General features: G+C 40.4%; 1 long non-coding RNA gene and 2 pseudogenes across 2 annotated transcripts; 2 read left to right on the forward strand and 1 right to left on the reverse strand.

The window, feature by feature from the left end:
* The first annotated feature begins 208 nt into the window (after positions 1-208).
* On the forward strand, positions 209-3,842 carry LOC130696973 (surfeit locus protein 6 homolog; annotated as a pseudogene).
* A 6,366-nt stretch (positions 3,843-10,208) lies between these two features.
* LOC130696972 (uncharacterized) lies at positions 10,209-12,567 on the reverse strand (annotated as a pseudogene).
* Positions 12,568-13,359: 792 nt separating this feature from the next.
* Positions 13,360-24,354, forward strand: LOC130696511 (uncharacterized). Of its 2 annotated transcripts, XR_009002661.2 has the most exons (4): positions 20,164-23,574; positions 23,668-23,784; positions 23,862-24,170; positions 24,248-24,354. It is a non-coding gene; the product is annotated as an uncharacterized LOC130696511 (long non-coding RNA). The 2 variants fall into 2 exon arrangements; XR_009420990.1 differs by lacking the exon at positions 20,164-23,574 and adding an exon at positions 13,360-13,455 and having other exon boundaries at positions 23,862-24,295.
* The last annotated feature ends 417 nt before the right edge of the window (positions 24,355-24,771 follow it).

The raw sequence follows: 24,771 nt of genomic DNA on the forward strand, positions 1-24,771 counted from the left end.
TCTTAGCGAAGTTGACAAGGAGGGATTTAAACAGCTTATTGGAGGCTTGATTGGCACGCTGGTAATTAGAAGTCGCCCCTTTATGGTTCAACTACTGAATAAGCAGTATGAACAAACCAAGAAAAATTTGTGTTCTGAACTTTCGAAAACCAGTTATGTATCAACAACAGCTGACTGTTGGACGTCCCATCGCTGAAGTTTTCTAGGAATGACAGTTCACTGGCTTGAAGAGGAGGACATTACTCGACAAAGCGCTTGCCTCGGAGTTCGTCGAATATTCGGATTGCATACATACGATATTCTAGCGAAAGCGATTGCCGACATGCACGCTGAGTTCAACATTTCCAAAAAAGTAAATTTAACCATTACGGACAACGGTTCTAATTTTTTAAAGGCGCTTAGAATGTTCCAAGAAGCAAAAAAGTATCTGAAAGGGAAGCTTGCGATGAAGACCTATTCGATGAAGAAGATGAGGAGGATGTTATGTACATCGAAATAGGAGAAATCTTGGAGCGTCATGTGGCGGAAAAATTTCTAGAAACATCTAACTCTGAAAGAGGAAATTCTGCAGTTTCCAATTAAGCAGAAGAAGGCACACTAATGAATTGGATATTCGATCAGACCAAGAAATCTGCGAAGACGAGGAGCACATTCATCTTCCCTCACATATGCGATGCACCTGCCACACACTGAACCTCGTCGCCACCACGGATGTAGTGAAGATATCTAACCGTGAATTCGCAAAACATAAAAAATTTCTGGATTTAAGTTGCAAAGTATTTGGAACAAGCAGCAGCGTAGCTCTTTGGCATCAGATATTATCAAGTCTGAATTGGGCGAGCTTTTTGTGATCAACAATGCTACCAGATGGAATAGCTACTATGATGGGTTGGTCAAAGTAGAATATTTTGTCGACGAAAGAGACGATGCGCAGAAAGGTACGTTCGACCATTTCAAAATCCCTAAATTGACTGCTGTTGAAAAAGAAGTCTTAAAAGAATTTGTTCTGGTGATGAAACCCCTTGCACAAGCACTAGATGTTTTACAAAACGAGGCAAATATGTTAATTGGATGTGTGCTGCCAGTTATTACGTTTTTGAAGGAAAAACTGACTGACATGGAAGAAGAAAGAAGCATCTGCCATTCCATTCCTCTAGTTGCCTGCTTATTGAAAAACAATAGTGCAAGATTTGATCATCTTTTCTGTAATAACCATTTGAGATTGGCATCTCTATCTGACCCTAATTTCAAACTTTCTTGGGTTCGAAACGAAGAAACCAAGTTAATTCATCAAGCTCTTCTCAAGAGCGAAGTTAACAGACGAGTTGCTGCCATTGCAGAACAGTCAGTTTTAAAATATTTTTCATTTCTTCTCTAGCATCTTGAATAACTGTTTTTTCTTACTGGAACGACAGTGGAGCTGATAGTTCGCCGAGTAAAAAACGATCAAGTAGTAAAACGTTTCTGAGTGCACTAAAGAAAAGAGCATCTACGGAAGTTAACGAGGCAGATCGTTTTTTAAATGATGGATGTGGGTCCCTTAAATCCTCTCTTAAAGACTTAGATCGTTTCCCAACCATTAAGAAAATTTTTGTTTAAGTATTTACTGAATAAGTTCTAACTTCGAAATGTACTATTAACTGTTAGCCTCTGGCCTTTTTGGTAACATTAATCATTTTTTTTGCATAACATAGGGAATTCAACAGCGCATTACCATCCTCCGCTGCTTGCGAGCGCCTCTTTAGTACTGCTGGGCTCGTCTTTTACCGAAACGAACTAATTTGTCGGATTCCAATTTCGACAAACTTGTATTCATGAAGCAAAGCGGCTGTTCGAACCTGGGACTCTCCATACAAAAGAAAGAACAAAAAAGACAGAGTTCTACTATAACTTACTTGTATTACGGCGCAGCAAGACACATGACACATGCAGGGAGCCCTTAACACACGGAGTCACTAGAAAACGAAGAGCTACTCTTTCAGAAATTAAAACGCAGCGTGCGTGTCCTTTCTCTCTCAAATCACCGAGGGAACTGCCCCCTCACATTTCCCTCGCCTGTCACGGCATGGGGTATGTTAGGACATCTAGCGGTCGGTATTGGGAGTGAGCCATAGAAGAGTCATGCAATTTAGCCGTAACACGGCGTGTCTTCTAGAAATTGCAAAAGTTTGCCATTGAAGACTCACGAAAAATGACCTGTGAGTGAATTAGTGAAAAAATACACTGTTGGCCCTAACTAGTTTTATTTTTTAAATAATTGCTTAAAAATGAGCTTGAGCGAACGTGAGCTTGAGCTAATCTCAACTTTTTTTTACGAGCTTGAGCTTGAGCTCGTAAAATCGATACAAATCGAAAACGTAAATCTAATATTTCAGTCGTCTTATTTTTTTACAAAGCATAAAACGGAATTTCTAACAAACGCCGAACAGGATTGCCGGAGAAATAGGACCTGGAGAAATAGGCCCGTATATTTCAACCATTTTTTTTTTTGGATACTATTTCTCAATTTTGAGGATCCTATTCCTCCAGCATCCTATCAACATCCGATTAGTTTATCAATCGTTAATTTTTTTTGTAAGCGTTGTTTGTTTGACCGTAGTAAGTGACGAGTAAGTGTTTCAATAATATTAGTAATTTTTTATTACTTAGGTTCGGCATTTTATTAGACTCGAAAATATCGGTACCTAACAAAAGTAAAAACTGGCTAGGTTTGTATAGCTTTATCTATGGAGTGATCAATGATAATGTTGAGAGACCAAGGTAAATTATAATTGAGGTTAAAGCTTATGATATGGCAGGCAAATGCAATGAAAGGCAAATGACAAGTAAATGGTAAAACGTATGACACTTGAAAGTGTGGCCTAAGCAAAATTTGAAGAAAATGGACCCAAAGAACAAGAGCCTGATAAAAAGCAAGGGCCCAATTCGCTTCTGAAGATCTTCTCATTTCTAGGTTATTGCCCAATATTCCAACTGGGTGTTTCTACAGTTCAAGATCTCGATAGTAACATGGTTGGTGTTTACCACAATAGTTCTATACGAAAAGTTGACACCAGGAACCGTGCTTCAATGCTGAAGAACTAAAAGAATATCTAGCAGCTAAGGTCTCACAATTAAACAGGTATGTGTTAATATTTATATTTAAGGAAGGCCAAACAAGATGAGTTCCAAAATTTAAAAAATTGCCCAGGTAACCAATGAAGCATTTGTGTCATCAACCTCTGATCAGACTCTGTCAGACCAGAGATTTTTGAGCCAACAGTAATAAGGACTTAGCCAAAGGCAATTATTAACAGTGAAGGCAACATGGTTTTCAGCAAATTTCTTATGGAGAACTATCTACTCTTTCACCCAATCTGAAAAAAACCCACTTGAAATCCAAATGCTGCACTGGTTAACATAAAAAGTTTAAAGAAAAACTGAAATTCTAGGAAGGCAAAAGTGAAGTTGAGAAGGCAAGAAGCATTGAAGGTGCTCTGCAAAGAGCTAAAGATGTGAAGGTGAACTTTCAATTTGGCAAAAAAAAATTTTAAGATCTTCAAATAATTTTACCTTTCTGTTTTGCAACCGATAAAAGACAATGTGGAATTGCTTGCTAAATCAATTAAGAAAACAGGGTAAAATCAAAATCACAAAGTAAAAAGAAGTGGGCTGAACGCGTCGAAGAACGGGGAAAGAGAAAGGAAGACCAACAGAAAAAGAGAAAAGCTAACAAGAAGAAAACGTGAAATGAAAGAAAGAACATAAACTAAATAAGCTAACGAAAAAAGGCAAATTTATCGTATGAATGACCGATACTGACTCTTGGGGGAGCGGACTCGTGTTTTATCATGTGCAAGCAGTGTTGTATAAAAACACACTGGCATGCCTTCCATGATCGCGAAAAATTTGAAGAAAAAAAAACAAATCTCGGATTCATTTTAAAAGGGTAGTGACTTCGTTAATCATTGACTCATAAAAAAAGGTCTTTCCTAGTCGAAAATAATTAAAATTGATTTGTCATTATTAGTAGCTTTGTTAACGTCAATTGCAAAGCTTCCTTAAACTTCAGTGTAGAATGTGATGTGTAATAAGGTAACCAATAACTCCTTGGAAATGTGCGTAAAGTGGAAAATAAGACTTGAAGTACGTCAAAAATCATTCACAAATGCGGGAAAAATGCAAGTTTTTGTCAGAAATGTAGATGGCCCTCTCGGAGTTAAGATGAGGTTATTAGTTTCTCTTTAACAAAATTCATTTAACTATTGAAGTTTTACTCATAGAGGTTCCTACGTAAGGTGTACATTTCAGGTTTGCTTAAACATGTCTTGCTTTGGTGAAAAGCGCCGAGAGCAGTCACCGCCTGGCATAGTTATAGCAGTAGGTTATGATTTTAATATATTTATTGGGATATTTGTAACTGTAGAAAAAATTTACAATGTGATAAAGAAATAAAGGGTATTTAAGTCAAGAGTGAATTATAATAGTCCTTTTTTGTCCTTGCTTCAAACGATATTTAGTTTAAGATTGTAATACGATTAATACAACGGGCAGCTACAGCGGGCGTTTCCCTGGCTGAGACTGTGAGGGAAAGCAAATTAAAAAGTGGAAGGGGAACTATATCGGTCATTTGGCGGACTGCGAGTGGGCCGGCCGGCAAGGAGGGGGTCGACGGGCAGGGAAGGGGTCAACGGGCAGCGAGTGGGTCAACGGGCAGCGAGTGGGTCGACGGGCAGCGATTGGGTTGACGAGCGGAGAAGGGGCCGACGGGCAGAGAGTGGGCCGACGGGCAGAGAGTTGGTCAACGGCAGAGAGTAGGCGGACGGGCAGAGAGTGGGCGGACGGGCAAAGAGGGGGCGGAAGGGGCAGAGAGGGAGCCGACGGGCAGAGAGTGGGTCGACGGGCAACAACAGCGATTTTCTTGGTGGGCAAAGTGGGTTGACGGGCAGAGAATTAGGAGGAAAGACGGGCAGAGGCAAAAAGTGGGTGGAGGGCAATTATAGCGGGCGTTTGACGGGCAGCGACTGGACAAAAGGACGGGTAAATGGAAAAAAATATATATGGGCCTCTAAAGCAGGCGTTTTGGAGGGCAGATAGTGGGTTGACGGGCAGAGAATGGGTTAACGGGCAGAGAGTGGGTTAACGGGAAGAGAGTGGGTTGACGGGCAGAGGGTGGTTTGACGGACAGAGAGGGGATCGACGGGCAACTTCAGCTGGTATCTTGACGGGCAGAGAAAGTAAGGGGGTGGACGGGAAGAAACCAAGAGTGGGTCGGCGGGCAAGACAGAGGAACCCTTGGTTGCGAAAAAAAATAAATGTAGACGGGAGAAAAAAATGGCATGAATGGATTTTCTGAAACATAGCGTTAAAATACGCTAGCGCCACCTATCCCTCGGCCCTGGACGGCCCAAAATTACTAGTCTATCTATACTATATAAAAAAACAAGGAAAAGAGGAGGAGTCTGTCTATCACGCTGTGCATTTGTTTTGATTGGCTGGCGTCAAAACCGCCACCGGCTGCTGTGATTGGCTGGCGCCAAAACCGCCGTCTGCTACAGTGAATTGGTGGGATGGGTTTTTGGAATACTAAACTGCGGGTGGAATTGCGGATTTAAGCAATTTTTCATTATATGGGCTTTGCGTAAACGGGTGGGCAACGGCACGTAAGCTAACGGGCAGGGCGTTTTATTATTATTATTCTAATTAAATTTTAATTAATTGTATTTTATTTTATTGCTTTTACTCATTATTTTTATTGGCGGCGTTTTGGCGGGCAGAGAGGGGTTTAAGGGGAACAACGGCGAGTGGTTGGCGAGCAAAGTGGGTTGACGGGCAGAGGCAAAAAGTGAGTGGACAGGCACACTAAACGGGCTTTTTGACGGGCAGAGACTGCACAATAGATCGGATAAATGCATTTTTTTAGTCTACGGGCTTGGCTTAAAACGGGTGTTCGCTACAATAGGTAAGCCGACGGGCAGAGACTGTACGGTGGAAGACGGGCAACTACAGCGGGTTTTTTGGTGGGCAAAGGGGGTTGATGGGCAGAGCCTATTCGAGAAAAGATGGGCAAAGGAAAAAAATGGGTGGACGGGCAACTACAACTGGCATTCTCCTGGCTGAGACTTTGAAGGAAAGACGGGCCAAAGCAAATGAAAAGGTCAATGGGCAACTATTGTATATCGGTCGTTTTGGCGGGCTGCGAGTGGGTCAACGGGAAGCGAGTGGGTCGACGGGCAGTGAGTGGGTCGTCGGGCAGCGAGGGGGTCGACGAGCAGAGAAGGGGTCGACGGGCAGTGAGAGGGTCGACGGGCAGCGCGTGGGTCGACGGGCAGGGAGGGGGAGACGGGCAGCGAGTGGGTCGACCGGCAATAACAGCGGGCTTCTTAGCGGGCAGAAGCAAAAAATGAGTGGACGGACCACTATAGCGGGGGTTTTGACGGGCCGAGACTGTGACGAAAGGGAAACTCCTAATTTGTAATAGGAATTAGTAGTAGACGGGAAAAACAATAAATGTGGATCGATGGTCTTAAAAATAGCGTTAATTACGCTAGGGCCACCTATACCCCGGCCCTGGACGGGCCCAACTTTACTAGTCTATACTCTATAAAAAAACAAGGAAAAGAGGAGGAGCCTGTGTCTGTCACGCTGTGCATTTGTTGTGATTGGCTGGCGCCGTCGGCTGTGGGATGCTGTCATTGGCTGGCACCAAAACCGTCGTCTGCTACAGTGAATTGGTGGGATGGTGATTTGGAAAAATAAACTGCGGGTGGAATTGTGGATTAACGCAATTTTCCAATTTACGGGCTTTGCGTTAACGGTTGGGCAACGGCACGTAAGCTGACGGGCAGGGCGTTTTATTATTATTATTCTAATTAATTTTTAATTTATTTTATTTTATTTTATTAGTTTTATTTATTATTTTTATTGGCCACTACGGCAGGCGTTTTGTTGGCCAGAGAGGGTTTGGATAGGCAACAACGGCGAGTTTCTTGGGGAGCAGCAAAGTGGGTTGACGGGCAGAGGCTAAAAGTGAGCAAACGGGTCTTTTGATGAGTAGAGACTGTACAATAGGTCTTAGGTCTCAATAGGTAGGCTTAAAACGGGTGGGCCCGACAGTAGATAGGCCGGCATTTTGACGGGCTGGGACTGGGAAGGAAGGACGGACAAATGTTACGAATAGTCGATGGGCCCTACAAATTGTGTTTTGGCGGGCAGACAATGAGAGGACGGGCAGAGAGTGGGCCGACGGGCAGAGAGTGAGCCAAAAAGCAGAGAGTAGGCCGACGGCCAGAGAGCGAGTCGGTGGTCAGCAAAAGCGAGTTTCTTGGCGGGCAAAGTGGGTGGACGGGCAATTATCGCGGGCGTTTTGACGGGCAGATACTGAACAAAAGGACGGGCAAACGCAAAAAAGGTAGATGTGTCCCAACAGAAGACATTTTGGCGGGCAGAGACGGCAGAGAGTAGCTTGACGGGCAGAGGGAGGGTCGAAGGGCAACTTCAGCTGGGTTCTTGGCGGGCAGCCAAAGTGAGGGGATGGACGGGCAGAAACAGTGAGTGGGTCGGCGGGAAAGAAAAGGGAACTTTTGATTTGTAAAAACAATTAAGGGTAGAAGGTTGAAAAATAGGCGTGGTCAATTTTCTGAAAAATAGCGTTAAAATACGCTAGCGCCACCTATCCCCCAAAGTTACTAGTATATTGATAAGCTTAACAATAATACGAAATACAAAGGGCAACCATTAGCAATCTGATGTCAGCGAAATACGTACAATTTTCCGCTATCTCATAGTTTTTTTTTACGAAATGACTTTACGCTTTGGAACTAACAAAAAATTCAAAAACAAAACGTTGCCCTACACATACGTCACTATTTCGTAAACCAAACATATTTACCGCCTTCTCCAATGTAAAAATGAAAATTCGGAAGCTTTTCGAATTTAGAATAATTTTCCTTTTCGGCATGCATCCCCAGATGGCGCCTGGCGGAGGAGAAATAGACCATAAGAAAACATCACAGCAGCAACAGTTTATAATTTATAGTTGCGCTAGGACCTTGATAACCGTTATTTTTTTTTTCAAACATAAAATACGTGCGATTCTCTCAGCGGACAAGCGGTAGACCTAATGAGATGTGGCTAAGACAGCCAGAACACCAAGAAGACTGAGAACCACTCTGTTTTACAAAAGAAATTTTAGTTTTAATGTTTAATTTACTAGAAACTAATGGAAGTCATGTTACATAACGGTGATATCTGGGTCATCTAAAATGCGTTTTTCGTCCGTGTCTTTGAAGCAATATTGCTTGTCAAGGAGAGTGACGATGGAATTGTTAGCGATGACGTATCTCTCAACAAGTTGGGTAACCACTTTGCCCAGATCAGACGCTCTGCAAGCCGATGGTAGGCAAAAACCGATGCTGGGCTAGACAAACGTGTAAGGTCCAACTCTAGACATTTTGGGTTCAACCCGATTGCACCCCAGTAGTTGATCCAGGGTTTGGTATATTGTTATGAAGTTGCTTCGTTCGTGATAACACCCGTCGGGTGACATTCTCGAGATGATGTCCGTCTGGTCGACTGGAGATTTTTGGAAAAATCCTTTACAATATTTTCCATTCAAAATGGGTGCGCGAACGGCCTTGCATTCATCAAATAGTCCATCGGCTTCAACATTGAGGGCGCCAAATAATAATTAATGAAAAATAATATCTTGGTGGCAATTGCCTTGATGACTCTTTCAGTGCAAAAACGATAACACTTTGACCGTTTAAAACGAACGTAAGATTCACACTTCACCATTAGCTCGCAGTTAACTAATATGACATCCGGGGGCAGCTTAATCTTTGCTGACGAGATAACATATAGTTTCATACAATGCCCCAAAATGAACAACAACCAAACAAGTTAATTATTTGCCCAGACATTCTACACTGTAAACTTTTGTTAGACGAGTTGGAATGAGAAGAAAGGGAACTCGTTTAAACCATATAAATAAAACGAAAGTATAGGATAGGTCTTTGAAAATGCTTTAACCTAGCGTAACGTAGAATTGGCTGTCTTTAATACACTGTTTACTGATATTTTTGGACACTGCACTCGGGAAGTGGGATAACTGCTAAAGTGTTATAAAATAGACCTTTTGTATCCTAAAAGTCTTCAGTTGGTTTCAATTATTCTGCGACAGCGATAGCAAATGCCTACCATTTTTGGTGTACTACTGGCGAAATGGAATTCAATTCCAGATCCAGAAAAGATGCTTTAACCGTTAACGCTTCCACGAAAGCCAGTCCAAAATAAACAGAGATAAGACCGAAAAACGTCGTACACTGCTGCAACAGAGTATAAACGAACTGCGTTCGTGTGCCCGAGAAAGAGACGTTCAGGAAATCATAGTGAAGCAGGTAGACACAGTAAGTTAATCTTCCCAGCGGTATAGCAAGCCTTTCCAAGACAGAATCCGGTTAATGAACCCTAAGCAACGTAACAAGCTTATTTTGAATTTCATCGCAAAATGTCACGAAATCAATTGATAGCTCCATAGCCACGAGAACATGCAAAGATGATCCAAAATATTACACAAGCCCATGGAATTCTATGCACAGGCCCATATATTGTGCTTACTAATATCCGGCATTTCAGATTGGTCAACGTGGGATGCCAGACCATAAATAACTGCTATCCGAACACCTTAGTTTGCTTTTGACAGTCGACAGAGTGAATCATTAGTAATGTGAAGATATCACCCTGCCCAGATACCCAAAAGAGAAAGTGCGGCTATTGTCTACAGTTTCAAACAGTAATGACGATAAAAATTGGGTGCTCTGCCTTAATTATCTCTTAAAAAATCAAATCGCTTTGGCTCATTAATATTTAATAAATAAGGTAAGAAACAGGGAATTGATAAATACAGCCGGGTGGGTATGTATGCGGTAGGCAGATCATAAATAGCGTAAGCGGCAAATATCGTTGCGTAGATGATAATGGCAATGAAGGCCTGGAAAGCAAGTCCAGCATTCCTCCAACGCCAAAGCGGATAGATAAACAGAGGTGATTAGATAAGCAGTTGCATGTCAACCGTTAGATACCACGCTTGCCCAATACACTGAAACAATAAAATATCCTGTTATTTTTTAAGTAGAAGATACACTTGTTTTCCGGTTTCTCAAATGACGATAGGGATTCAGAGGAAACACACTATTTACTGAAGAAGCAAAAAAAAAAAGGTGTTATATTCAGATTATTTTAACGATGACAAAAGGATAATGTTTTTCAAAGTGGCTGTAGAGGAATTGTCTCCACCAACAGATCCAATAGGCGTTGGATACAAAATTGGCATTATACTCATTGGGAACGGTCCCAAAGTAGACCATAACCGTCGCAACGAAACCGAGGATGACTGGGTACACTGGCGTTCACCACAAATACCGACGCAAGTAGAAGAGACCGACGTTGAATTTGCCTTTGTTACGATCAGCTCGCGCAGCAGGGCGATCGAAACGAAGGCCGCTCATCAAAAAGAACGTGTCCCCTGAAACAGATCCGTTAACAGTCGTTTGCATTCCCAAACCGTAAGACCCTGAAATTGGTCAAAAATCCAAGTTATAGCCAACATTTGGCATTATAGTTGCAAGGCATTACTGTTATAACTGCTTTCGAATTCATCGTCTTGTATGGCATCAAATTCCACAAATGACCTCACAACCCAGCATGTCGAAAAAGTGAATACCGTGAATACAGCAAAAGTTATCTTTCGCAGACGATGCTGACCTTTCTGTCGATAGGATTTTTCTGCCATTGCTCAGCGCTGAGAAATTGTGTAATAAGCTCAAGAGCTTGCTATCCACATTGGGATCAAGGCTTATGCCGTCGTACGTGCGGTAGGCCTCATGACATGTGGCCAAGGCAGCCAGAACACCAAGAAAACTGAGAACCACTCTGTTTTACAAAAGAAATTTTAGTTTTAATGTTTAATTTACTAGGAAGTAATGGAAGTCATGTTACATAACGTTGATATCGGGGCCATATTAAATGCGTTTTTCGTCCGTGTCTTTGAAGCAATATTGCTCGTCAATGAGAGTGATGATAGAATTGATAGCGATGACGTATCTCTCAATAAGTTGGGTAACCGCTTTGCCCAGATCAGACGTGCTGCAAGACAATGGTAGGCATAAACCGATGCTGGGCTAGACAAACGTGTAAGGTCCAACTCTAGACATTTTGGGTTCAACCCGATCGCACTCCAGTAGTTGATCAAGTTTTGGAATATTGTTATGAAGTTGCTTCGTTCGTGATACCACCCGTTGGGTGACATTCTCAAAATGATATCCGTCTGGTCGACCGGATCATTTTTGAAAAGTACTTTACAGTATTTTCCATTCAAAATGGGTGCGCGAACGGCCTTGCATTCATCAAATAGTCCATCGGCTTAAACATTGAGGGCTCCAAATCATAATTAATCAATAATAATATCTCGGTGGTAATTGCCGTGATGACTCTTTCAGTGCAAAAATGATAACACTTTGACCGTTTATAACGAACGTAAGATTCACATTTCACCAATAGCTCGCAGTTAACTAATATGAGATATGGGGGCAGCTTTATGTTTGCTGACGAGATAACATATAGTTTCATACAATGTCCTGAAATGAACAACAACCAAACAAGTTAATTATTTGCCCAGACATTCTACACTGTAAACTTTTGTTAGACGAGTAGGAATGAGAAGAAAGGCAACTCGTTTAAACCATATAAATAAAACGAAAGTATAGGATAGGTCTTTGAAAATGCTTTAACCTAGCGTTACGTAGAATTGGCTGTCTCTAATACACTGTTTACTGATATTTTTGGACACTGCAATCGGGAAGTGGGATAACTGCTAAAGTGTTACAAAATAGACATTTTGTATTATAGAAGTCTTCAGTTGCTTTCAATTGTTCTGCGACAGCGATAGCAAATGCGTACCATTTTTGGTGTACTCCTGGCGAATTGGAATTCAATACTAACTGAGATTGGATTTCTGTCAATAAAAAGAGAAAGCCGGGGAAAACGGCTACAAATTTCATGATAGGGATTATTCTAGTTGAAGCTCTAAGCGGGTTGCTACATGACGACTATATTGAAATACTAATATTTATAAGCTCCGAGCAAGTATTCAAAACTTGACCAGGATTCAGATATATTGAAATTGATCAACGACAATCGCATTCCTGCCTGGCAGCTTTTGCCCTTTTATTTTTTCATTGGTTATCAAACGATGAAGCTTACATTACACCACATTACGCAATACAGTATTCCCCCTAAAAGTTATTATTTTACCTTTTTTTTTGCTTAGGTAGGTAGGTAAAATAATAACTCAAAAACCTTTCGAATCATTACTGTTTATCCTTCAGTCATATTTTTTGAAGCTCTACAAAATGCGGTCCTTTCTCGGCAAAATTTGTTTTCTTTTATTGAAATTTGGCATTCAATAATATGCTGAAAGGTTTCGATACATAACGCTACCGCTAAATCGAAAACTTCGTCATTTATCACGTTTAGTATTTAAATAACTTATTCATCTTCTGGGATGTTATAGTCCTGTTTAGTACCCATCATTTCCAATAAGTGAAATTATCTGGGGTTTCAGAATAATAAAAAAAAAAAACTAAAAGCTGCAATATTGGCGCATAAATTCTTGAACTTCGATTCAAAAGGTCTCACGTTCGGCTACTTATCGTGATACGTGATTCGAAGGCATTGCTTTTCCGACATAGTACAGCTCTCTTACACAGAACACAGCTATGTTTTGCTTAATTGGAACTAATTTATATCAATATCTTCCTATGAAAATTCAGAACTTAATGACCAAATAGCGTTTCAAATTCATGTTCTTTAAGTCGTCCATTATTGCCGCCTGTCGATGTTGCCTGGGGCTACTTAACCAAAATTGGCCAATAGGAAAATAGTGAAATATCACTCAAGAAGACGAATTTCAAATGCCAAAGCCGGTGTGTAAGCAATTGAGCCGAAGAAGAAAAAGGGCTTCGGCTAGAAGAGGCTTCGCAAAACCATTAGTCTAGGCTAATGCTTTGGCTCAATGTAAGAGCCAAACGATTGGCCTAGGCTACGAAGACTAAGTTAAACGAATATTTTGTTTCTTTTCTGATACTTTTCGCAATTACCTTATTTGTAACCTTGTAATCTATATCAAGTGGGTTTTTACAATATCAAACTATGACGAGATAAGATCACGTGAAGTGGTCCGACTATAAAATAGCTATCTTATATGAGACCAAGAAAAATAAGTCATTGTGAAACAGTCATACATAGTGAGAGGGTAAAATTATATTCCTAAATCCAGAAGTCACCTAATTATTTTATTAACGTCATCTGTTTAATTGTACAGATGGGAACGCAATTACACAGAGAATTCGTTCTTCCGCACAGCATTGGATTTGTTTTCTAGTGTCGCACTTCCCATTCGGCCAGAGGTTGGAAACTGTAAGTTAATGGACAATTGTCATTTATGTTTTTTTTTTAAGTAACATCATTAGAATGAAAAGCTCTGCTCGTCAAACGCGATTGTAAAGAACATGTTGGAGCATAAGAATTTTACTTATAATCAGTCTTGCCGCTCTGATAAATTTTTTATCTTGATCGCCGATCCAATCTTCAGTGATTGATCTTGATCGCCGATTCGATCATTTGAGAATGATTTGAAACTCAACTTGTCACTGTTTCAAGTCAATGTCGACAAAAAAATGCGTCTCCTGCGAATGAAGGATAAATAGATTCCCCAGTGAAAATGCTTGGCAAAAATTAATATGAATTCCAAATTCTTACGTTTGATGACACTAAATTCAACCGCAAAAACGATTTGCTGCGGATCAAAAAATTTCCGAAATCGTCGATCAAATCAAGATCAAACTCAAAAGATTTGATCGGCGATCTTTTTTCTTATCGTAATCATGATCGATGATCGCGATCGCGTCAAGGCTGCTTATAATATAAGCATGTTTTCCTTCATTTCCCATTAAAAAGAAAAATCCGTAAGTGAAATAAGATCGTCGCCTCGTAGATTTTGTACCATAATTAAAATTTAAACTGTAGAACGAAGGTTTTTCTCACTGGAGCTAATTCTATATGGCAAGTTTTTAGTGCCAAAATTATCCACGCACATTATAAGCCAGTCCCTCAACCTCGGATGTCATAAGATAAAAATGGATCGCGATCCCGATCAAAAACTGGTCGATGTTCCGATCATTTGAGATTGATCGGTGATAAAAAAAAACTGATCGAAATCCGATCATTTTTAGTGATAAATCTTTCGTCATCTAGCGGTCAAAATGGTTATCGTATTTTACCACGCGCTAATCAGCAATAGCTGTAACAATGAAGAACGATGCAGCAACTGTATGAATAAACGTAAAGATATGCTGAAGACTGCACAGCCCCATCTCGCTGTATGAACTGTAACGGAAAACATCCAGAAAGTTCGCCAAGCTGCTCCAAGTTCCAAAGGATGAAACTGACAATCAGCAAGCGACCACCAGAAGTAGCAGAAAAGGATAGACAAATCTTCCACACCCGCTAGCAAACTGACAAGCCTATAGCAAGGTATTAAGTGAAAATGCGCTTATACCAGTTGTCCGAAACAGAGATGATAAATCGAGATATAAATACCGGGATGTAAATATCGGGTCAGAATTTGCAATCTCTACTACTCCAAAACAAGAATGGCCTTAACTAGAAACCATAGAAATGATGGCCCTGATCCAGGAAACGAGAAACCTAAAAGCAGTTCAGGATCACAAACCTCAAGAAAAAATAGTTGCAATGCAAGAAGCCTCACAAAATAATTTAATTGAATTTAAAGCGCATCAGCACAGATAAAAACCCCATAAAGTAATCTAATCCGAAACTTTCTGGAAGATCGCTTTCACGTTCAAATTCAAACTATACTACGTAGCAAATAACAACCGGCAAAATCAAGAAGTTTAGGTGCACTTTTGATTCATAAATCCCTCCAATTAAAAATACTTCAGATAACGGATCTGCAAACAGTAGAAGCGGTAGAAGTCTCAATAGCAACAGAGAATAATGACCATAAAGAAATGTTAGACGTAATTTCACTATAAATACAGCCACAGATGAGAGATAGATGAATTGGCCATGCAATACAGACCTGTCAGCAACAATATCATCATGCCGCGGCGACTTCAATGCAAGACACAATGATTGGGAGACCAACTGTAGCCACCTCAAGGAGAAGCAAAATAGGTGTAGCTCACCTACTAGAAAAAGAAAACATTCTTGTATTAGCGACATCCCCAAAATTTGGTTCAAGACAATGCCCCAGAATACTCAAAGATACTACAATAGACCTTGCACTCATTTTCACGCATCTGGCAGCCACAACAGATAAAAAATGAAAACCTACTTTGGCAGCGACACCTTCCCCGTCCACATAAAACTAAAAACCAGACAAAAACAGTTCTCCAGGTGAGCTCCAGCTGGAACTTTAATGAAGCGGACTGGGAAAACTGAAACGCAAGTATACGAAAAGCCCAGACTCAACTGAGTTCTACGGAACGGATAACACTATCCAGAAATATCCAAATATTCGACAATGCCCTAATCACAGCGAACAAAAACTGTTACATTCAGTTAATAAATACTACAGAAGACAGCAAAGCAGAACCAGCAGGAGCCTGGTGGAACGAGAAATGCAACAAGGCAGTTGCCCAATCTCCAAAAGCCAGAAACGCATGCGACCCCAAAAGAGGAGGGATTAACTGCGATTCTCATAGAGCCGAATGGAAGCAAAAGGAAAACCAAAAAAGAAAACTATCAACAAAGCTAAAGATGATAACAAAGATTCAGCAAACTCCTGGCTTAGAAAAATGCAGATATATTAGTACACCAATACGAGCACGGTGTCGGAACCTACCCCGAAAAGCCAATTTTTCAAAAATTAATTAGAAGACAAATGGAAACGAACGATTCAAACAACCTAAAGTCAGATATAACCGAACAGGAGATAAGATATGATAAAAGTAATCTAAAAAGCAATGTAATGGGACAGGATAGCGTGCATAATATAATGCCAGAAAATTTTATGACAACACCTGCTGCATTTCATAAACAATATGCTACAAACAGTCTCTGTCCCTCATTACTGGAAGAAAGCAACCGTCTATCAGGAAACCCGAAACGCCTGCAGATTTACCAGTATCCTATCCATCAATTTCCATCACCTCATGTATATGAAAAGTCCTGATGCAGATTGTTAACAATAGAATATCATGGCTGCTAGAAAAGAAGGGGTTATGGTTGACACAAGCCGGCTGTCTTAAAAGAAGGAGCACTATGGATAATATCAGCGGATTACAACACTTCAGGAGAAAGGGATTCAACAATCTAAGCCCCATAAGCACATACGCAATATTTCTTGACGTATCAAAAGCATTCGGCACAACGTGGATCCAGGACTTGCTCTATAAACTAAGTAAGAAAGGCATCCCTGGGAAATCCTAAAATGGATAAGAAATGTACTTAGCAATAGAACTTGGAACGTTTTGACCGGCCATACAACCTCAGAGGACCGTGAACTCAAGGTAGGAGAACCCCAAGGATCGCCACTCGATCCCTTACTCATTTCAGTTATGATGAGTTATTTCCAACACTAGCGGAACCAGGTCAAATGCTACTATTTGCCTATGACGTAGAATGTCATACATAAACAAAAGATGGAAGAGAGGTAGAAATCAGATGAAAACCTTACCTAAAGAAGGTCACAGCATGGAGCAGGAAAATACGATTCAGATTCTCAGCTCCCAAATACAGCCTAATTCAGTTTACGAGGCAAAAAAGAATCAAATAAAAACTCTTCTGTTTACAGCCGACTCACGAATCTCTGAAATGAAGAAAATAAAGCATCTAGGAGGATAGTTTATTAAAGGGTTACGATATAACAAACTGAGATTGTTATCAGCAAAAAAAAAAAAAATTATACATCTGTTAAATATTCTAGCCCAAACCTAATATGGCCCAAGCATAGCTTCATTCGTGATCATGTACAAACCACTAATGCGAACTGACTACGGCATCATAATTTTTGGTACATCGTGTCAAAACAGACAATAAAAACTGGAAGGCATATAAAAAAATATTATCAAGATAATCCTATACGCTCCTCATTCCATGTTAATAAAAGAAATACTCCTCGAACTGGATCTACAACCAATATCAGCTAGGGAAACATGACTGTCCGGAAGGTACCTCATCAGATGGAGAAGTAACGAAACCACCCTATGTTTCAACAGTGCCACAACCTAACACGAAACCCCGTAAGTTGGAAAAACTTCAAAACGCCGGCCATGTATCTAGCAACAACCAACACAATTATGGCTAACCTCAACCTATTCTAAAAAGATAAAAATAAAGGAGCCTAACGCTTTGATCACCAGCCATTCTAAAAAATGGCGACTGCGCAGGACTACTTGCGAATTAGCTAGAAAGAAGCCCTAACTAATCAACCAAAAGCCAGAGAGTTCTTCTATGAATATGAAACACATAGGCAAAACGCAACAGAGGCATACACAGATGGATCGCTAAACAAAAAAAACAAAAAATTGGATCTATGTGATAATCCTTCCGACATTGAACATCGAAGAAAAGGGCAGTCTGGCAGAATGGACATCCATATTCACGGCAGAAGCATATGTCATCCACAGGGCATGGAGGTCTACAACCATACAGGAGTCATCGAGGAATTTATCGTTTTTTTTTTCTAAGTCAATAGTCAAAGCGCTTGCTAAAGAAAGAAAAATCGAGTTATATAGGGCATTATCAAACAAATATAGACTTAAAGACCTGAGGTACCGGGACAACAACCTGCTGGATTCCATGCCACGTCGGCATCCCAGGAAATGAGAGAGCAGACTCTCTAGCCTACCATGCAAGTTCTCTAGAATAAATATAAAAACAATATCAACAATCGACTCCCAACCTTTCAATTATAGATGGCAAAAAGCCATCTATAAGCAATACCCCAAAAAATTGGCATGACGGAATTATATTAAGCGCCGCACAAAAGAAAAATATTCAAAGAAAAACACATAGAACACACAGAATAGCCGGATCATTAAAATGGCACCAGCACAAATGACAAACTATCTCTAGAATCCTTTTCAGGCTAAGAACGGGGCACAATAGACTAAGGGCACAACTAGCTAGAGTGATGCCCCAACAAAACCCGAGATGCCAGGAATGTAATGAGCTGGAGATCAAGGGGCAAGCCTTGTTGCAATTTACTGCCCTAGAAAAGGAGCCATTAGAACTGACACAGAACTTCACAAACGAACAACCAAAATTCGACTTACTGATTCTGCTGGGTACTAGAAATTAACAGCAGCAACCAATACGAGGTCCAATATGGTTTGGTAAAATACCTATGAGAAATCATAAACCGAATCTAAAATTCAGCATATGCAAAACGGCGTGAAACTAACCAAAACAAACGTACAAATCAAAATACAAACCCAAAGGACAATTATTTCGATTCGAGCATTAATTATACCAAGGAAAGGGGGAAAATTCCCAGCAATCAGAGCATACGACAATGAATTCCACTACCAACGCCCCAAAAGCCAAAGAAAAGATATCGAGAAGAAGGTGGGAGCTAAAGGGCTACCCAAGCCCATGATCTGAAAACCGATCTGGCGGCCGAATTGCAAGCGGAAAAAATTTGTCTTTTTTTACGTAGTTATTTAATTAAGAAAGTATTTTTTTTCTATGGGTTCTAAGCCGCCTAGAAAAGTAGGGAAAGTAATTCCCGTGAATGGGAATATCAAGAAAACTCGATGTCGATTCAGAGTCACATTCTGGTGATTCTTATTGTGAATCTTCGTAAATTAATAAATACAAAATTGGGTTGTTAAACATAATGGCATATCATCAAGGTACTGCTAACTTTGCCCATCAAAAACTAGTCGAAAACCTACCTAATAAGCTATGAATTAACTCGTAGCCGCGACAATATCACTTTTAATAGAAGATGACTGGTGTATTTTTAGCAATTTAATTAAAAACAGAGTTTTCTATAAGCTTCTCTCGGCTGTCCGGAAACTTTATTTATGTGCTGTGTTTGACTTGAAACCTGTCAAAAAAAGACAAATAACTTTTCAATAATTGGAAATCATATTATTTTAAATCATTTTACTTTCATGCAACTCAGGTAAGTCATTATTCGTGGGGTTTTTTTTTGATTGGAAGGCGCGTGTGTTTTCCCCCGAATTAGTGCTGAACAGATTGTTCGTTGGCTGGGTATTCTCACAATCCAAAGGCTGTCTGTCATTTGGCCGTACGTTTGGCTGTAAAAGCTGTCCCATCTCATCTTTGTTTTGACAATGAGTTTCGCCATGATCACCTCTTTCCTCATCTACTTCATTTACATTCTCGGAATTAGGTGAGGGCGTTCCAAACAACTGACGGCAGCGAAAAACTACGATTTATTTTTAACAAAGGATGTTGATAAAATATTTAAGACGTCACATGAATTCGCTGATTTTGATGAAAGAATACCTATGTATTTGCTGTAACGTTTCCACAGGATCCCAATCACTGTTAAGGCAACAGATTCTAACGCCCCCGGGAACCATTTGAGCAAAATTCGGATAAAAGGCTCAGTGGTTACTGGAATTAACTCTTCAGCACTTTCACGCTGAAAGGCGGGGAGCATCCCTGGAAGTTCTTTAGCAACAATTCTGACCCGAAAAGTAGTAGGGTTTAAGGTCAATAAGTAACATCCGTACAAAAGGATGTAAATAGAAGCGAATACCTAGGAATACACAAAAAACATTTTTCTTCCCGCTTAGCAGAACTGCCGGAATAAGGCGGTTGGAATTGAAATATTTCACAAGGAACGCAGTCTCCGTCGCAAAAGTTATCAAAGCAATAGGTGTCCGGGGTCCAGCAATCTGAATTATTACGACACTTAAAGAAAAGAAATATATATATATATATATATCTATTCAGCAATCTGTTTTTACAATTTAGTATTACTGAAATTTTCTAAAATTGTTTTTTAACGGGGGCATGGATTTTTGTTCTACAGTCTGTTCTATTAGTAATTTTGCGCCCCTACATCCAGGGCTGGGGGAAAGGTGGCACTAACATATTTTAAAACTTTTTTTTTCTTAATTTTAGCCTGGCATTGTGTTCACGCCATTATATTGCCCGTCTTACATTAAGTTTTTTTACATTAAAACACTCCCTTTCTTTGCCCGTCGACCCTGTCCGTGTCTCTGCTCGTCAAAACGCCTGTTGTCGCTATCCGTCACCCCACGGCCTTTTCCTCTGCCCGACGACTTACTCTCTTGTCGCCAAAACGCCCACTGCAGTGGCCCATTGACCATTTGATTTTGCATTCGTCAGTCCCTTTGGCACTGTCTCTGCCCGTCAAAACACCTGTTGTATCTGTCCGTCAATCCACTTTTTGCCTCTTTAAAGAAATCTATACTCTATAAAAAACAAGGAAATTGGGGGAGAAGCCTGTCCCGCTGTGCATTTGTTCTGATTGGCTGGCGTCAAAACCGCCGCCGGCTGTAGTGAATTTGAGGAATGTTGTGATTCGCTGGCGTCAAAACGTCTGCTACAGTGAATTGATGGAATGGGGATTTGGAAAACTAAACTGCGGGTTGCGGATTTGGGAAATTTTTTAGTCTACGGGCTTTTCAGTCCACGGGCTTTCAGCCGACGGGCAGAGACTGTACGGTTGAAGACGGGCAACTACAGCGTTTTTTTTTGGTGGGCAAAGGGGGTTGACGGGCAGAGCTATTCGAGAAAAAACGGGCAAAGGGAAAAAAGTGGTTGGACGGGCAACTACAGCGGGCGTTTTCCTGGCTGAGACTGTGAGGGAAAGACGGGCAAAAGCAAATGAAAAGGTGAATGGGTAACTATATTGAACGTTTTGGCGGACTTTGAATTTTGGGGGTTTTAAAAAACATAATGGCTATCAATCAGAGCAGACAAAGTTTTATCCACTCTTTGTACTGTTTATTAAAAACTCTTAGAAATAAAAAAAAATATTGCAAATAATTTGAATAAAAAATACAAATAATTAAAACATGAACGGCAACAAGCTGCATTGCACCGCCTCCGGTGACCAAGTGTGAAGTACACTTTCCGTCCAAAAACTTAGAAGGGAGTTAACTTCAAAGGATAGGGAGGGGTATTGATAAAAATTATTTTTGAAAAAATAACATTAAATCTATATTAAGTAAGGAATGTTATATCTTTTGGGAAAAAAGAACTTTTTTAGCTCAACTCTAAGCATTTTATTTAAAATTTAAAAAACCTAGTCTTAGCATACGCTTATAGGGAAAAACCGGGTGTGCCTATTTTGTGAACGAGGACCTAGAGCCTTAGCGGTAAGTTCTACAAAAAAACTAAGTGTTAGTGAATTGTAGATCACGACTTTATCTGATCAGCAAAAATAAAAAAAAAATCTACCTGTATCCATTAAATAGCAATGGGAGTTTAAGTGACACCGTAGCGCCATAAGAATACACGTAAATGGGGGAGGTGTGCCTAATAATTTGGTGAGTACTGTACCTCTACAACAAGCGTTTTGGTGGGCAGAAAGTGGTTTTACGGGCAGAGATGGAGACGGGAGGGGCAGAGAGGGAGTCGACGGGAAACTTCAGCTGGGTTAAGGGCAGGCAGAGAAAGTGAGGGGATGGACGGGCAGAAACAGTGAATGGGTCGAGGGAAAGGAAAGGGAATTCCTGATTTGTAAAAACAATTCAGGGCAGACGAGTGAAAAATAGGCATGGGTCAATTTTTTTAAAAATTGCGTTAAAATACGTTAGCGCCACCTATCCCCCGGCCCTGGGTGTGCCCAAAGCTACTTGCCTATACTAAATAAAAAAAACAAGGAAAAAGAGAGGCACCTGTCACGCTGTGCATGTGTTTTGATTGGCTGGCAGAGAGACTACGCCAAAACCGCCGTCGGCTGTAGTGAATTGGCGGGATGGGGATTGGAAGACTAAAATGTGAGTGGAAATGCGGATTTGGGTAATTTTTCGGTCTACGGGGTTTGCGTAAACGGGTGCGCAACGGCACGTATGACGACGTGAAATAAGTGAATTGACGGGCAACCACAGCGGGCGTTTTCCTGGCTGAGACTCTGAGGGAAAGACGGGCAAAAGCAAAAGAAAAGGTCAATGGGCCACTATTGCAGCTCTTTTGGCGGGTAGCGAGTGGGCCGACGGACAGTGAGGAGGCTGACGAGCAGCGAAGGGGCCGACGGGCAGAGAGGGGGCCGACGGCAGAGAGGGTGGCCGACGGGCAGCAAGTTGGTGGACGGACAACTATAGCGGGCGTTTTGCCTGGCGGAGACTATGACAAAAGATTGGCCAAATACGGAAAAATGTAGATGTTCCCCCAGCAGGCATTTTGGGGGCAGAATTTGGGTTGACGGGCAGAATGTGAGATGACGGGCAGAAAGTGGGTTGACTGACTGAAAGTGGTTTGACGGGCATTGAGGGGGTCGACGGCCAGCTTCTGTTGTTTTCTTAACGAACAGAGAAAGTGAGGGTATGGACGGGCAGAAACAGTGGGTGCGTCGGCGGGCAATAAAAGGGAGCTGTGAAAATAATTAAAAGTAGACGGCCGGAAAAATGGAGTTGATCGATTTGCTTCAAAATAGCGTTAGAATACGCTAGCGCCACCTATACCCCGGCTCTGGACGCGCTCAAAGTTACTAGTAATTTTAATTAAATCAACGTAGCGTATTAGTTTGAATTTCTTAGTTGGTGACAAACAAGTATTTTCGCGGAAAGAAAAGGGTTTTTCTAATGCCGACAGAGATACTAGTCTCAGAAAAACTTATAAATATTTTTTAAACAATTAAAGCTAAGTTTTATTTTTCGTTTTTCGTATCTCAAAAGAAATGACGCTCTAGAAGTTTAGCAAACATAAAAAAATGGCAGGAGTTACACCTAGGGTGATACAGTATTGTTCACTTGATTAGGTTCATCCAGACTTGCCGCGCCGATTAATTTTCCGATATCGATCGGATCGGCGATTAAATTTTGCCGATCATTTTTACCGATTATTTCTGTGCCAAATCTAATGCTTAAAATTCACACTGTTTAATGAATGTAGCATTGGCTGTCACAGCGACAGCCAATGACATCATTGTGGATTAACACAAAACAGTTTTTTCAATTGGCATTGGACAGAAATAGTAGTGAAAGAGAACTATGCAACTGCAAAATCTACAGCTAGACGGTGAAAATTTTTATCGCTCACCACGAGAAAAATGCATGAAAAAAGGGCTGTACCTAATCGTTTGGTGGGCACTGTATAATGTCGAAATAATTTACCATTGATAAATAAGCTTTTAAAAGTACGTATTTAAAATCAGTCTTTCCCTAAATGAATGAGTATACTGGTGTAGTTATTTTTAACTAGAGAAAGAAGAACATAAAGAGAAAAAGAACATAATGGACAATTGTCAACTTACTGTTTGGAACCCTTCACAAAATGGCAAAACTAGGAAACACATCAAATAGCAGGAAGTAAAAATCTTCTGTAAAATCGAAACTCCACTCTGTACGTTTAAATAGATTATGTTAATAATACGTATCAGTGATTCTTTTGATTAAATGAGTAATTTTATACCATTTTTGGTTGTTTTTTTTGTAGCAGAAGACACGTTCTATCCTGCTTACACCTGTCGTTGTTATAAACCTGTGACTGGGACATCTATCGGCATTTGGACGAAATTCGCTGACGTGCCTGTACAGCATCCTGCACAAAAAGGTGAACACCAATTTCATTTTTAAAAGCCATCTGTGGGCAAAATATATTAATTGTTTATCTTTTTTAAATTGGGTCAGGTTGGGTTTGGCGCCAAAACACGAAAAGTTGGGTTGGGTAATTTAATTCTAGACATCTTTTTCTAATGCCCCAGGTGTTATGGAAAATGTCTGGAAAAGGTGGTGTATTGTCTTTTTTTGTTATACCCACAAACCCCTTCTCGCAGGCTAAGATAAAAAATATGTTGTAAAAACATTGTTACCTCCATTACCCGCTTTGATCAACATCGACTCAACATTATGAGAAACATTTTTACATTATCCCGCTATTGAACCACTGCTATCCGTATCGGAACTCAACATTACGGGAAACACTTTCACATTATCTCGGTATTGAACCACTGCTATCCGTGTCGGAATACGACCCTATACCACTGAGCTAACAATTCTGCAACATTTTCTTATAGGTATCTATATATTCACGTATTTCATGGAGGCTGAAAAATAGGAATAAATGGAGAAATAATTTTTTTATATTTATATGTTATATCATTTACATACCATAATTCTGAACGAAATGATTTATACTACTAATCACTCATATAAATAAGCATTAGCTGTATCCTAAATGTTCCGTTAAATTTAAACGTTCAAATTTTCGGGTTTTGACTTGACACCTCCTTTGCACGCCCATTTCGTGTCCAATATCACCCATGCCGTTTGTGCAACTTGGTCCAAAAACAATTTCGCTGATAAACTGAGGTGGTTAAATTTAAATGACTAAAATTATTTTGCCTTTCAAATATTATTAAGAAATCTATGATCCGCTTACTGACAATCTGAACAAACGTAAAATTATACAATAGCATAGGAAAAAATCACCGGTAAACAACAAAGCAGATTTTTCTCATTTCTATTATTTGTTTAAAATACTTTAAAACAAGTTTAATTGCTGAACTATCTAACCAATAGCTAAGCAGACCTCTCCTAC

This window comes from Daphnia carinata, chromosome 5, assembly GCF_022539665.2.
Source record: "Daphnia carinata strain CSIRO-1 chromosome 5, CSIRO_AGI_Dcar_HiC_V3, whole genome shotgun sequence".
Taxonomy (NCBI): Eukaryota; Metazoa; Arthropoda; class Branchiopoda; order Diplostraca; family Daphniidae; genus Daphnia; species Daphnia carinata.